This window comes from Halyomorpha halys, unplaced genomic scaffold, assembly GCF_000696795.3.
Source record: "Halyomorpha halys isolate HHAL.00 unplaced genomic scaffold, Hhal_1.1 Scaffold205.1, whole genome shotgun sequence".
NCBI lineage: Eukaryota > Metazoa > Arthropoda > Insecta > Hemiptera > Pentatomidae > Halyomorpha > Halyomorpha halys.
The window spans coordinates 1,458,826-1,475,848 of record NW_027110335.1 but is presented as its reverse complement, the minus strand read 5'-3'; the positions used below and the strand labels follow the sequence as shown (position 1 = coordinate 1,475,848).

The window sequence follows — 17,023 nt, the reverse complement described above, 5'->3', positions numbered from 1 at the left end:
TAATAAATATTATAAAAAATAAATATAGAACAAGTATAGATATTTAAAAGCTATCTCATGATTGCCAAAATATCTGTTAGAATACAATTTAAAATATTTTATATTTGTTAAAATTGAATAATCTAAAAGGTAAGTGGATGAATGGGTTATGTTACAAATAATAAATTATAAGAAAACAAAGTTCAGTTTTTTTTGGGGGGGGAGCTTCTTATGTTTTGAAGTGAACATAGCATGATCGGCACATACTCTCTTCATGCACACTAAACATTCAAAAAATGTTACATAGCTACTTCCTCTGCTCATTTATTCAATCATAATGTTTGTCAATGTCATCAAAATAATATCTATACAAATGATAGTGTATACTAATAATAAATGGGGAATAAAAAATTATGGCTGTATTAAAATTTAAAAAATATATACATTTTTTCATTCGGAGCTCTTTATTTTTAAAACTACTAAAACACTGGAAAACCTAAGAGAACATAATTTAAAGGAGAGTAAAAGTTCTGAAATGTGAACTCTGATAGAGCTATTTACTTTCAATAGATCCCGAGATATAGCTTTTTCAAAAACAACATTTTATATAACATGCACTGAAAAATCAGAAGATAGCGAATTTATTTTGAGAAATCTATAACTCAAAAACCATTCGTACAGATGCATTACTTATTATTATGATTATAACATATATATGTCTATTTGCACTCAAATTAAAGGTAGTTTAATGGACTATAAAGTAATTTATGACGTTTATCTTTGTAAGAGTAGTCATTTCCATGATATTTGCTAAAATAAATTGATTTGTAGTTGTTTGGACAAAATTTCATTTAGCTAAAAATTTATATCCACATGCAAATGTCATAAAACCTACTACTCCTGCGACGATAAACGTAATAAACTAGTTTTTACAACATTTAAATAGCTTTAATTAGAGTGCTAGCAGACATATGTACGTCTTATAATTCCAGAGATTTTTAAAAATCAAAGATTTTGTCCGAACAACTTGAAATTCACATTTTGAGAACATATTTTATTGAATATCATGAAAATTACTACTCCTAGGAAGATATACGTCATAAACTACTTTATAGTAGATTAAAATAGCTTTAATTTGAGTTCTAAAGGGTATCTATACGTCAAATGGTTTTTGAGATATAGATTTTTCAAAATAAATTTAGTAACTACTGATCTTTCAGTACATTTTGTATGAAATATTGCTTTTTAAAAAGCTGAATCTTGGGAAATGTTGAACGTAAATAGCACTATCACAGCTCATATTTTAGCAAATTTACTTTTCTTTAATTGCTGTTCTCTTATATTTTTAAATGTTGTTGGTAGTTTTAAAGTTATAGAGCTCCGAATGAAAAATTAAATTATTTTAACTTTATGAAACAGCCGTCATTTTTTATTCCCCCTACCTACAATTGGCAGACTCATCTATTTTGACTAGTATTTGTACATAGTTTTCATTACAGGAATAAAAAAATTGGGTGAAATAACTGATTTTTTTCTTGTACTAAAAACTTAAGGACTGAAAAAAAGTGCGAGAACCGAGTGTCAGTATAGTTACCAAAGAAATTTCGGAACATTTTTAATTCAACTTAAATATATCTTACTTGCATTCTCTAATTTGATAAGTAAATTGAGAATGAACATAATGCATAATTACTTAATGTTTTTTTGTTATTTATTGTTATTTACAACTTTATACATATATACACAAAAAATAAATTTGCTGTAAGTGATATTTTGACATGATACAAACATGTGGAGAATCTTCCCATTGATAGAACTCCAAAAACATTTCTAAAGGAGAATATCTATAGGCCATCTTCTTTTCAGACGACTAGGAGGAGTATTAGGTAGTGAAGGTAAGAAACGAGTTGGTTTGGGTGGTTGGGAAGTTTATTATGGAAGGATTGGAATCTGGTTCTGGCCAAATCGGCAATATAGGGGACATTGAGGTCCTGACGAATGATTTGATTTGTAACAACGTAAGGAGCATTAAGGATTTTGGACTGTAAGGATTGGATTCGAGAGGAATTAGATGGTTTAGTGGAGCCCCATAGCTCAATTCCGTATGCCCAGATAGGCCTTATAATAGTCATGTAGATCAGTCTTTTGTAATGGATTGGAAGTTTGGACCGTTTTTCTAGTAAATTTTGTAATAGTCGGAATCGACGAGCAGTTTCCTGTTTTTTAAGTCTTGTATGAGGATTCCATGTCAGTCGTTTGTCCAGATTTAGTCCTACTTAATGTTAAATTATAAAATATAAATTTTCATGTAATATACATAATAACTATTTAAATAAGTTTATGATATGTTAAAGGACAGAAAAGAATATTATTTTCGTATTATTCTGTAGGGATAGTCATGATGAATCAAAAGCAGATTTGGCAGCAGGTCCTTAGCTCTTTAACAGGAGTGTTATTATTTTGCTTGTGGTACTTGGTAGTGTGGAGATGCGACGAGGGATGAAGGTAGAGACGAGGAGGACGCAGAGGGAGAAAGGAAAAGCCTAACTAGAAGAGAGATGAAGGATAGAGACGACCAGATGTGCCACATCACTAGCATTGTACCACCGATCCATTTTGTTCTGGATCTATTAATCACGAGACAATACCCCACGACAGACCCTCGACATATCAATTTTCCAACAATTTCCAGGGACTCACCTGATCCTCTGGCTAGTTAACTTGAAAATTTTAGTTAAAAATCTGTCTATAATTAACAACTTAATTTTGTTTTTAATAATAAATTTATTTTATTACGTTTAATGATACTGAAAAATTAGAGAAGTCTAAGTCCCAATACATAAAAAAAATTCTTAGATTTTTCCTATTGGATTTATTTATTATCAGATCCGAATTATTAATTTACCCAATAATTTTGGGCTTTTCAGCCATTGAGGAAATTTTCTAATTTTCTGGTGCCTATTCTCACTATTTTTTAATATTTCTCCTACATTGGTCCCCTGTCCAACCTTCTCCCGCTCATTACCGTAGGCACAGCACTCACTCAGGACGTGCAGTCCTGTTAAAGGTACCCCACAAGATATAAATTTCGATGGTGTTCCTCTTTTCATAAGGTACAAATGTATCACTCCTGAGTGTCCTATCCTGATGGTAATATATGTTGATCCACCACCATATATTACCATATATAAGGATCCACCACATCTTCTAATCTTGTTAACTTTAAGTTTTCTCGACTAGAGACACAAGATGCTTCAATAATTTTAAATTTATTGTCCCTTCATTAAAAAAAAAATAAGTGAACATTTTTAGAGTACCTTCTCTCTGATACAATAAATCATTTTTATTTTGTGAATGCAGCAGTTACTACAATACCTACCGTCATTTTTTTTTCCATGACATTAGCAAATGCATTAACATTGATGCTACAGTGACCAGGTTGCCACAAGAATTGAACTTACTACTAGATGCATCAGGGTTATGACTACAAGTGAATTCAGTGAAAAAGTGCTTTTCAAACCCGTGGGAACTGAATCCGTTTTTAAAATATATACATGTCTATGTGCCAATGCTTACATGACGGATGTATAAAGTCCTCTAAATACTTCATCCTCTAAAAATTGTTTAGCTAAAATATGCATATAGAGCAAAAATAAGACAGGACGAAGATATTTAGGATTTTCAATGTTTTGGTCGCTACAAAATAGTAATTATAATTGAAATTTGTATCGCTACAACTTATGAAGGGTAAGGGGTTCAGTACTTAGTTAGCAAGTACTGTATCTTGAACTAAAGTAGTTCAAGATGATTTGTTCAAGATCACACTTAATCACCAAGCTTTCCCCCGTTTAAGTGTAAACACTTTTTAGAGGCTAAAACCTAATCCACCGACTCACAGTTACAATAACTGAATAAATAATTATTATCCATAACCGGATTTTTATTTATTTATTTGTTTAATGTTAATTACAACTGTACAAATATTAAATACAATAAGTAAATATGTTGTATGTTTCATATACACTTGAAAATCTTGGGAAGGAACAACTCTTTGGTGGTACTTCAAGAATTAATCTAATTAAAAGGTCCCGAACCTCTGAGGTGTACCGGTGAAAATGAAGAAAAAGTGAAGGTGTTGGGAATCAGCCATTAGCAGATCTTTGTATCTAATTAAGCTATAAGGAATAAGATACTGGATTGCATTGTGATCCAATAAGGATTGTAGAACTCATGGCCGAAGTTTGTTTTTTTCAAAAATAGTGAACATATTTCAACGCTTTATGTTGCAGTATAAAATCAATTTATCAGGACCGCATACTATTACAAAGAGGCGATTTACAAATCTGCTTCGACGTAAAGATTTGAATAGCTACTACCAGTAACTTCTGTTCTTTACTTCCAGAGAGAATCTGATTCTTACCTTATCTTCAAATGAACTCGCGTGACATCATTTTCATGTAACAAAGAGAACCACTGCAATGGACTTTGTGAGCATCAATGAATGCAACTGTGCCAGTTAGTGCTAAGTTGGTTGCTAGAGTGATTAGTAGGATTGTGCCCTATTGACTTGATCCCTGGAGCTCAGTTCTTACGACTTCATTCTGTGTGGATACGTTAAGGATAATATTTATGTTTCGTCACAACTTTGGATTACTTACAAGAGCAGATAACGATTGATGTATCCTGTTAGAAATTTTACGGCCTTGATGTTTTCCGCGCTTTGGATGGTGGTATGAAAAAAATCTTCTATTCATCTGAGTTGTTCATCATTCTGTACTTTCTTTTATGGAAATATAGCTCAATAAAATCAGTTCGTTCTTTTATGGATGATAGAAAGGGAAGGTAAGTATTATGAAACATCTTTAACCTTTTTAAAATCCTATTAAAGTAATGACCCCCGTACAATGTCAATGATCTGATTGAGGTGACAATAATGTGCATAAGTTAAGACCGTCAATATGAACAAGAAGGCTTTGTCACATTAATCATCTAAATACCTAAAATTCCAGTTCAGGGAGAACAGAAGTAATTCAAGCGATTGAATGATGAGATTTGCGTGAGCATTGTATTTGGGGTAGGATGAAGATTTATGCTGCTATAATTGTGACCCTGACTGATGGCCGAGGGTGTCAGCCCGTGAGTAATGGCCGCTACCGTTTGGCTTCTTTTCAAAGGCAAGTCTTTAGGACAACAACGCTCCGAGAAACAAATCAATTTGCAACTTTGTCATGGATCATTTTTTTTTTTACCAGAGCGGCTTCCGGTTGCGGAGTAATATCTCTCTCTCCTCAACGCTTTGCATCTGCAATTTGTCATAAAATAGTTTTGACCGATACATTTATAAAATCGATATACTTAAACAAATGTTAATGTTTCTAATAAATATAAAAATAGTTGATATTAACTACTAATTACTACATTTAAATACAAATTTAAACCATTTTTTTTTTAAATTCAACTGTTTTAAAAAAGAAATTTATATTTTCAAAGGAACAGTTAAATCACTTTTATGCCATGACAATTTTTAGTTACGTACATAATTATTATTATATTTCAGGAAAAATTATAAACGCCACATTAATTATTTGATTTAGCCAATAAAATATTCAAGAGGATTAGAATGCAACATTTATCATCCAAATCCCTAAAATTCCAGTTAGCACCAAGAGAGTAAGCAATCGAGTTTGATTCAGTGAATAAAACATTTGTTTGACCATTATATTGGTTTTAACTCGTACAAACGGCTGATTTATCAAAAAAAAAAAATTGTCTTAAAAAATAATAAATGTGGTTACTGCATCAAGATATTACTAAAACGAAAGAATATATATATAACTTACGAGCACTTGCACTGAAAGGTTTGAAGAAAAAGGAAAAGAGGGAACAGAAATAAACCGCACGCTTACTAGAAAGATACTGCTTTATTATCTCTATGATGCTTCATATAGACATTATTGAGGTTTATTTACATGGGGAGTTAGGATTAGGGTTGTATACAGGCCTTGTCCAACCATTTTTAAGCTCCAACCAAAAATTAAGTTTATTATTCATCATTCTTCGTCTTTTTTTTCTTTTGTTTATATATCTCTCCTGTACTTGTTTAACTGTATATATTACGTAATTTTTAATTTTCATTCTTATGATTGTTACAATTTTTTATTCTTATCATTGTTTATTCATGTTTATATTATATTAATACTATTTTATGTCTTCCTTCCTTTTATTTATATATAGTTTTCTTATCACTTAATTTTTACATAATATGATCCTACCTTACCTTACTTTTGCAATGTTCTTAGTTGTATTTTGTATTTTTTTTAGCCCTGATGAACCCCTGATGTTTGAGATAAGAAAGTATTTAAAAATTTCTACCGCTTCAAAATATCAGAGTACACCATTCATAAATCTGCGAAGTTTACTGCCAGTGTGCTTAAATTTCATTTTCTTGGAATTGATTTCCATATTAATTCAACTTGTTTAATTTTTCACAGACATCAAAGAGAATGTTATCAGAAAAGGCTAGCAGAGACAAAAGAATAGACGTACTATCTCTGTGTCCAAGATAAATACTACTTATATTTCATCTTTGTCCTTTTTGGCATCAGATAAAAAAAGGTGCAGAGGTAAGGAGATCAAATATTATAGCATAAGAGTATATCCTAACCGATGATGACTAGGCCAAGATTCACGGATCATGGTAGGTACGGATGTAGGCCATAGGTTTTACTGTGAGCTCAATCACGAAAAAATGTCATTAATCTTTCATGATTTGATTAATTTAACTATGTACACCTCGGTGCTTGTCATCCATGAGGTGTTAATTTATAAAATAGCTGTTTGATTATTAGAGATGATGTTGAAAAATAAATAAAAATTCAAACGTGGGGCTTAAATATAAATATGAAATAAGTTGTTGATTCCTCTTAAAGGAGGCAATACATGAGATATTTGTCGGAGGTAGTGACATGAAAATAAGCGCAGGTGAGACAGGTATCAAGTGTTCCGGCCCTTCTCGGTTTTATTAACTCTTACAGCGACCCCCGGGCCGGGCTTTATGGCACTATTAATTGCAGGCGAGGACACAGCTCCGGCTATAAAACAGTTATTGAGGTCCTTATTTTTAAGGGCAGTAAAGGGACCCGGATTATACGCCGTAAAAAGCGAGGGACGGCAACATTTTTAATATCTGCCCTCAACGAACCCGCTGAGGCCTCCCCGTTCCGGGTTTTATTATGTAGATCGAATTACATTCCCCGTCGCGGCTTCTGTTCCACTCTGGGATTTTTAATTACCCTGCTAATATTCATTCCTACTGGGGGAAGCAGAGGGGTGTCATTTCTCGCTAGAAATAAAAGGAGAGTAGAGATCTGTCTGTTCTGGTTCGAGATCATGAAGAGAATAAGTAATAATAATAAAAAGAATTTTTGTAAAACACAATATTGATGAGCCATATCCTTACTATACTTCCAACTTAACAGGATATTATGGATTTGTAACTAGCTAATCTGCTTGATTTGTACAATTCAAATCATAGATATCTTATTTAAGCGATATGTCAATATAATATGAAAGATATATTAATTTAGTATAATACTAAATCTAGTCTATCTTACAGTCTGTCAAAATAAATTATGTCAGTATCAGTATGGTCCTGGCCAAATCGGCAACATGTAGAAAATTGAGGTCCTGACAAAGTAAGGAGCATTATAGATTTTACAAATGGTTTTGGATTGTAAGGATTGAATACGACAGGAATTCGATGGTTTAGTAGAGCCCCAAACCTCAACTCCACAAGTCCAGTTATGCCTTATCATATTGTTGTAGATCAGTCTTTTGTAATAGATGGTAAGTTTACACCATTTGTCTGGTAAGTGCTGTAATAGTCGAAAAAGAAGCAAATAGATGGTAATTTTATTTCTAGTTTGAGACCAGTTTGTTCATCATTTATAACAAAAACACCCATATTGACTCAACATGTTTATTTTCTAACCTTCAGAAAGGTAATTATTCTCCTATAATGTATGACCATTAGCAAGTTTTACTCAATAAATGACATTAATATAATAATATATTAGCAAGTATGACAAATAGGAGAAAATTATATGTCATATATAGGTTTTTTGTTATCAACAGCCTGAAGATGGGGGAAATCTCCCGAAACGTTGCTGATGATATGAAATAAACTATTGTAGTTTAATAAGGAAGAAATTGTGTCATTCACTAAATCCATTTTAATTCCATAAGACTCTTCCAGTTAAAGTATTATTAAATTTATTTTCTAATAACTCCTACGTTTTGGCCATACCGGCCAATCTCGAGGATATCCTATTAACAATGTCATTAAAAGGATACATGCAATTCTGCCCTTATTAAAATCAAAAGTCAATTGCCTATTTGTATACACTATATCACTAATTCTAATTTCATTCAATTTACACTGTATAACACAATATTATCACTGTATTTTTAATCATTAGAAATAAATTATTTCATGCCATTTATAATTGCATGTGCTTTTTTAAATATAGCTCGATTTAACTATCTTATAGGCTCCTCTTTCCGTTTTAAGCAAATATTTTAAAAGTAATATAGGACCGTCACTCCCTAGGGGTCTTAGTGGGGCGAGTCCGGCCGAGAAGGATTTTGTGAACATAAATTTTAAAGTTTTATGATTATAATTATTAATATTGTTTCATATAAAGTATTTTTCATATCTTTTCCATTGCCATTGAATTAATACTCTCAGGCGAGTATTTTTGTTGACTGGAACTGTCTTTATACATATTACAGGTAATGACATACTTACATACATATAGCATTGCCTGTAATGTATTATACGCATATAATAATAAGGTCACACAAAAAAAAAAATGTTTGTTTTTAGCTTGTTTTCATTTTGTAACGAACAGGCATATTGTACAATCCTGTACTATTTTTTTCCTCTCTTAAACACATTTATCATAACAAAGCAATTTAATCAACAATCCGATAAATTGTTTATTTTAATAGTTACATACTATTTCAACAGAAAGTTTAATTCTCTATTGATAAACACATAAGAAGATAAAATACAAACATGCCTTTTTGTTGTAGGTTTTGACTGGTTATTGAATTCTTAGTGTAAACAAACAAGGTTAGTTTTTCTTTTATTGATTATCACTAAATCAAACTTATTATAGTTTGAAAAAAAAATTTTTTTTTTTACTTAACTCATTGTTCGGACTATTGAGTGACTTCGGCTGGTTCGATATTTACAGTTCTATAAAAAAAAAAAAATAGACTTTGTGTTTAGAATCTTATATTTCATTTCTCCAGTTGAGGTTTTTATCCTTTTTATTATTATAATTAGTAATAAACGATGATTTCATCAACACCAATAAATAACAAAAAAAATATACAAATAGTTTACTCAGATTGGGTAGATTGATAATTAATAATGCCAGTGGTTTAGGTAAAAAACAGTACGATAAGGCTGGACTGATATAAAAGCGATGATGATTTGAAGGATTGGGTAACGTTAATGGGCACACAAATTGCTCTCATCACAACAGTTACTCCATTTCGCTATTTTCCGGGGTGTTGGCTAAATATACCCCGTCAACGTTTATTTGACATGAAGAAGGGGAGCCTGTTAGGACAAACTTCACATTCTTAAGTAAATATTTACAAAAGGGCTGTCTCCGTAAACATCTTTTCATGCCATGCAGCTACAAACGACTCCTATTCCTGGACAGATGGTTCCCTTTAGCTCATCTAACCTAATTTTTAACTTTGAATTTTTATCAATCTTTACAAATTTCTCTCTGAATATTTTGAGTTATCAATTCAAATAAAACTCGAACTATTTATAAATAATTATATATTATAAAATAATGATAAAGTGAAACTTTTGTTAACGGACATATTTCGTGGGATATTACTTACTTTATTAGACAAACACTGATCTACATAACTATAATAAAGGCTATTGAGTTGAGCTTTGGGGCTCCACTAAACCTTCGAATTCCTCTCGTACCCAATCATTACAATCCAAAATCCTTCGTAAAAACCTCAATGCTACTTACTTCGTCACAAATCAAATCATACAAAAAAACCTTTATGTTCCATATGTGACCGATCTAACCCGAACCAGATAGCAATCATTCCATTATAAACTTCCTAACCACACAAAGCCAAACCTTGCTTCCTCTACTTCCTGAGGTTTCCTCGAGATGCCAGAAAATAAGATGGCCTCAAAACCTTCTAATGTAGAAATGCTATGAATGTTTGTTAGTTATTGGAACTAACATCACATTTACTTGATGTATTTTTATCTAAATAAAGTTGTATATGTACAAAAAAAAAATTGTGGTTAACTTATTTTGTGTATCACAGAACTAGGAGACATTTAATCATTGTATAGCCTTTTAGTGAATGTAAAAAAATAAATACCTCAATGATCTAAAATTCGAATGAAAATAATTTATATATAGTTAATAATTAATTTTAGATTTTTTAGTACATTTGTTTATTAAATGTTGTTTTATAAAAATCTATATCTCCGAAACTATTGAACGTAAATAACTCTATTAGGGCTCATATTTTAGACAATTTACTCTCCTTTAAATGATGCTCTCTTAGGTTTTCTAGTGTTGTAGATACTTATAAAAATATAGAGCTCCGAATGAAATTTTATTTTTAACGTTTTGAATAAGTCACCATTTTTTATTCCCCCCTATCTGTACTTGGCAGACTCATCAATTTAGACTAGTAATTACACCAAGTTTTCATTAAAATAATAAAAAAAATTGGGTGAAATAACTGCCTATTTTTCTCCCCGTCTCTAGCACTATCTTTCGTTAAACTGTTCTACTATTGGGAGGAACAAAATATATATTTGTTATCCCTATCTCGAGAAACCCTAAAGTACGAATTTTATAACAAGAGAAAAATAAAAAAAAATTATAGTTTTATAAACCGCACTAGATTTATTTATCTTAAAACTCGATTAGATCGGCAAAAATACATTTCCACATATTTTTTTTTGTTCTTGTAATTTTCAGCGTTCAATTTAAATGTTATTAACATTTTGCGTAAAACATTAACTTTCTCTTGTAACAGGCAAAACGATCGAAAGCCTACACTACCTCCTAACTATATATCCATATATCCGTAGTTTTTAGTCGTGGTGAATTAATTAATAAAGCAATAATTTATATAAATTAAAATATTTAATATAGTAATGATATATAACGGTGTGAATCTATTATATTTGTATGCTATGAAAAAACTCCCGTCATTATACCTCTTGCTTTAAATATTTTTAATACAGAATTTTTTAAATTTTATTTTCTGACGTTTTAAAAGAGGTGAATCATACTGGCCGCAATATCTAAAAGAGTTTACGGTATCCTTTCGTGATCATCTATAATATAATCAAGGAATGGGTTGTTAATCACATGGATTAATTCTAATAATACAGAGATGAGGTGCTAATAGCTGGGTTATACCTCATCCCTGTCATGCCACCATGACTCATATATCTAGGATAGTCATTTAATGATTGTCATATTTTATATTTTAGAACGATGAGGAACAAAATTTAATGTATGTTATACAGATTCGGGTAAATACTTTTTCTTTTGGAAATTAGTTATTACTCTCCAAAAAATGTTCTGAGTGTGAAGAAAAGCCTACAAAAAAAAAATTGCAAAACCTAATTTATACATTTAAGGTAGGTATATTACCTGGGATATTTTTTTTTTTAACTTTTTCGCTAATCTCGACTGATAGGGAATTCACGATTTTCACATATTTTTATTTTATGAAAAACGGCTTGGTATGAGTAAACTCGTTAAATTAATAAGCAATTAAGTGATACATAATATCAAGTAGGGTTTATCCTCATTTAAATAGACTAACAGGGCTTAAATGCTGAATTTTCAAAAATTTCTCTCTGTAAATTACCTTTGATTTGGTTCATTTGAAAAATACAAATAAACATTCTCATTGCTAGCGATAAACATACAATGTATAAATACAAAATATTAGAGAATTTTATGAAGAACTAATGGAGAAAAATTCAGACTTTTTTTTTCCATTAACGACGGGTGACATTGGTACAAAAACATTTATATTGTTGGAATCCATGATAAAACGAGTAGAGAAAAAATGGTATATCTCCCTTGATATTATAAGAACATTTTTTTTTTGTTCAGTGATGAAAGTGATAGTTCAAAATTAAAGGAAAAAATCATTATTACTTGATTAGAAATTTTTTTTCTACGTCCTGAAAACCTCTGAAACCTCTGAGGAGGGTGGTGATGGTACAATAACACTTATATCTTTTGTTCAGTGAAGAAAGTGAAGGCTGATGGTTCAAAATTAAAGGAAAAATAATTTCAATAATGCAAACGTATATTAAGTTTAGGAATAAAAAGCATTAAAAAAGTACCATAGCCATAATTGAAATTTTTTTATATTAAAATATACCAAACCGCACAAATTTCACTCAACTACCACTAAATAAAGTGTAGAATTCCAAAACTGGTTTATTGACTTTTAAATTTATTTTAAAAAATGGTGTACCACAGACGACCGCTTCACGAGGTAAACCAAGTACAGGAAAAAATTGGTAGGTTTTGAGGTCCCATGAGTCCTAAAAACTAGTCTGTACGTCTGTTTGTAACCAAAAATTGTACTAGACTTAATTTACACAAATAAGGTGGGTATTGTCTGGGAAATTTTGCATTTTTTTTATTTAGGAATTCCTAAAGTGGGTGCCCTTAATTGGGTAAAAATCTGGCGGTCGACCGTGATTCTGACCAAATCACCTCCTTGCACAACTGCTGGTCTTGTTGTTACACTGTTGTGCTTCCTTACAAAGTACTGCACCCCTGGGTTTAGCGGAACAGATTTAATTTATAGCAACAGAAAAATAAAAATTTTATGTTCATAATTATAGTTTTCTCTGGGTATTAAGATTTTTTTTCGAAAAATACTGATAACATCAACACCAACTCACTGACCTACTCAAAACTTGGAGAAATGAGAAGGTTAGTAAGTGAAGTTTTGTTATACGCGCACCGCAACAGATTATTGATAAAATGTTGGAATTCGGTTATTTCAAAAGTGGTCTTATATTGGTAGTATTATATTGGTATATAATACAGATATCAAGTGAAATAGCGTAAGAGAGAGAATTTCATAAATGCTCTTCATTGCAACAATAACCCTAATTAACAACATTCCGAAAGAGATATTAAACACAGTGAAATGTGCATCCAATACATTTCAGGGTATATCGTAATATGTTCATGAAACTATATAGACTAATTACAAATCGATGCATATAAACGATGCCTTCTGAATGGAATGCAATGCGGGGTACGGCTAATATTAATTTAGACGAGAGGTTGATTGAAAATGCTTAGGTTACAATAGAATTGTATATAATTCCCAATGGTAAACCAAACTGGTATTACTGGAGGGAGATGCCACTATACCAACCAATAGCTCAAGATTTTGTGGTTGGGATTAATACAGAACAACAAACTTCAAATACATTCATGCCTATACTAATTTCGTCATACCTATGTACCTACTATAATTATGAATGAAATTCCAGATTGCAATGCAAATAATTTGCAGTAATTGAATTCCTCACATATATTAAATGAACGATTCGATTTAAGTTAAACTGGATGTTAATAGAACATATGATTTAAAAGTCTCCTTTGTTTAATTAGTATTACAGAAATATTAAAACGATATTTTTTCCCTCCTTTTGTAGGGTTTACCGCATTTAATAGCCTGATAGCATTTAATTGCATGTATTTTAAAAATTATTATACACTATAAAATGGGGTGACTATGATAAAACATCTTTTTTCAAGTTTGAAATGTTCTGGCAAGCATGGAAAAGGGGCCAGACAAATGCTGAAGATTTTATGAGTTTCCTTAAAGGTTGCCCTAGCAGTACCAATAGTCATATTCGTAACATTTCTTTTTCCCGATCGTGTGGGATTCTATTTGTAACTTGGCAAGAATATAATATTCGAAATAATCTTCCAAACCTCTGTAGCTGAGTCCTATTGGTTAGTGGAATGTTCTGATTTTTTTGTTCGTTATTAATAGTATTTAATGTAATTCCACGATTTTACATTAATTAAATACCAGGACGTACATTTTATAGGGGTGAGTACACCAACTGTGTACCATTTTTACCATGGGGGTGATTATGGTACAAACATGTTTTCTAAAATTGACCAAGTTTTCACACTTTTAACCGGATAGTAATTAGGAGGAAGTTCCAAGAGGAATTATAGAGACCAAAAGAGACTTCAACATTGAATAGAAGAAGCTGTTCAATTAAGTCCAAGAAAGCGAGTGAATTTGTTCCTCCAAAACAATATCTTTTATGTACCCTATTATTGTTTTCTTTAATGGCACAGACAATTAATTCGATGAAAGGTATTTAAAAAAGCCTATTTAAACTGAGAAATCCAATTACCAACATTTCCTTGATTAGTAATTTTTTTTCTACGTCCTGAAAACCTCTGAAACCTCTGAGGAGGGTGGTGATGGTACAATAACACTTATATCTTTTGTTCAGTGAAGAAAGTGAAGACTGATGGTTCAAAATTAAAGGAAAAATAATTTCAATAGTGCAAACGAATATTAAGTTTAGGAATAAAAAACATTTTAAAAAGTACCATAGTCCATTCACTTTACAGTATTTCAGATATAGAATTACAGGACTTAGAACTGTTATTGTTTTATATTAAAATATACCAAAGAGCACAATTCTCACTCTACTAACTCAACTACTACTAAATAAAATTTGGAATTCCAAAACAGGTTTAGTTGATTTTTTGATTAATATTTTTACCACTAGACTAACATGAGATAAAATAGTCATCAAGAAACTGTTAAATGGCAAGTTACATAATGAATTTTCCGTTAGCCAAAGGAGGATCTCAGATACTCATGCCTCACGCACTAACTAGTTTGCTGCGGCTAAAACTCTCATTAATGCGTCTTTGAGAAATAGCTGCAACAAATGTATCATGAGTCTGTAGAAGGAAAGCAATGGCTTCCCTCGCATACCACCTCACCTTCCACGCCACGTATCGGTTCCCGCTTTTAGAGCATGACAGCTATAACTAACTGGTCATGATTACTAAAAGATGATTCTCGGTACTCGTTTTGCTTCGAGTCAGACATGACATCCTACCACCTATATGACTGCCCTCGCCTCAATGACGGTAAGAACAAGTGGCAAAAGTTTTTAACGCTTTATTGGGCTGCAAGAACCCTTTTAGCGGAAGAGCCTTGACCCTGCGGCGTAGGGGAAAAAATATTAAAAAAAAAAATCCTTTAAACCACGATGATCTAGTATTAAAGCAAGGTGATCTATTGAATTGATTGGATGCTACAAAAGATTTTTAAAAATTTTGCTAAAAAAAATTAATCACATGGAAATTTTTGGACTAAAACAAATTCTTGATTTCTTTTAAAATTGGCATTTTTAGAGGGGTTTTTTTTGACGCAGAAATATGAACTTGTTTTTTACTTGAACAAATTATTTGACCTACTTTACTAAAAGCAACATGTTTTTCATTGACCTAAGCTCATTCAATTCGCTAGAGTATATTATTTTCTTATTATACGTAAAAAAAAGTATACATAATTTTTGGAGAAGCAGAGTAATAATATTAAAAAAAAAATCATTTTAAAACTATCATACTTTTTTCATAAATCAAAAGGACCAAAGGAGGAACACATGGCGAATGAAAAAAAAAATCGGTGACCCCTCCACAAAACCCTTCAATTGTTGGAGTGGGGATAACCCTGGCACTAACCAGTAAATGCTGACCACAACATCTTGTTTAACCGTTGGTTGAAAAACGGTGTATTTAGGGTACAGGACCCATCTAAGTTTCGTATTGGAGGGGTCAGGTTCTGAATAATATTTTATGTCAAAATATATAAATTATAAAAGCTATTTTAAGATAATAAAAGCAGAAACAGATTATGTGTAATAATTGTTATCCTTCCTTTCATTTTGGATTATAATGTTTTCCCTACTTTCAGCGATACATGAATAACATGCAAAACGTAACAACTAAATTTAGGCTTTAACTTTTTGAAATAAGGAAAAAAGTCATTCAAAGGAAACGAGTCCCCTTTGTATATCGTGATACGGAAAAAAAAAAAAAAAAAAAAGCTACACGAGAGAAATCCTTTCGTAAAGACATTTTTCCCCTACTCCCTCGAGAGTAGAACTGGGTTAAAAAAACAGATTAGACTGGACAAATGGTGTTTTCCCCCTTTTAGCGGATTGTTGGTTGAAGGAGAGAAAAAAAAAATTAACAGTTGCGAGGACTTCTCTGTCAGGGCTCAATCAGGCTTTTTGGGAGTCACGGTCATTATTCATTTATACAAGGAACCCTTTGAGTCGGGTTTTGGGTGCCCCCTCTGTTTTTCCTGTTGGAGGGGGCTTAAAAAGGAGGGAAGGGTGAATGACCCCATTGTTGACGACATACAGCCCCGCGCTGAGTCAGACAACAGCTGTTTCCAACAACACACTCATTAACATCCCGCTTCAGCACTAAGATGTTTAATTGGATTGTAAACTTGAACATTGCCACAGCAGAGTCTATCTCCTTAATGAATTAATCTACTTTAGTACTCAGTCAGTTTTACACCTTTTAACCCCCCCCCCCCCAATCCTTCTCTCCACAGTCTGTTCAGATTTGAATTCCTGTCAAAAAAGATTAGGGTTCAAGTGGCAACTTTATTTTTTTTTTATTTTATTACAAGTAATCTTATTTTAAGTGGTTACTTCGACTTATTTAAAAACATACCAATTATTAATCTGTCTATGACGACTATATAAACAAAAATAGAGAAAAAATAACTATTACTCTATGATGAAAAAAACCAGCCACACGAAAGATAATAAAAATGGTAAAATTACAAACAGAGAAAATATACTAAATAAAAAAAAATTCCATATGAAATATTGACGACTAATTTTTAATTAAAAATACATATAATTATT

The 17,023-nt window shown here is 31.5% G+C and overlaps 1 protein-coding gene across 1 annotated transcript in view; it reads right to left on the bottom strand.

Moving 5' to 3' along the window:
• LOC106679453 (CUGBP Elav-like family member 4) overlaps window positions 1-17,023 on the bottom strand; it is a gene marked incomplete at its 3' end in the record, with an annotated part of 264,560 nt that overhangs the window by 214,479 nt on the left and 33,058 nt on the right. The gene's annotated exons all lie outside the window — the stretch shown is intronic.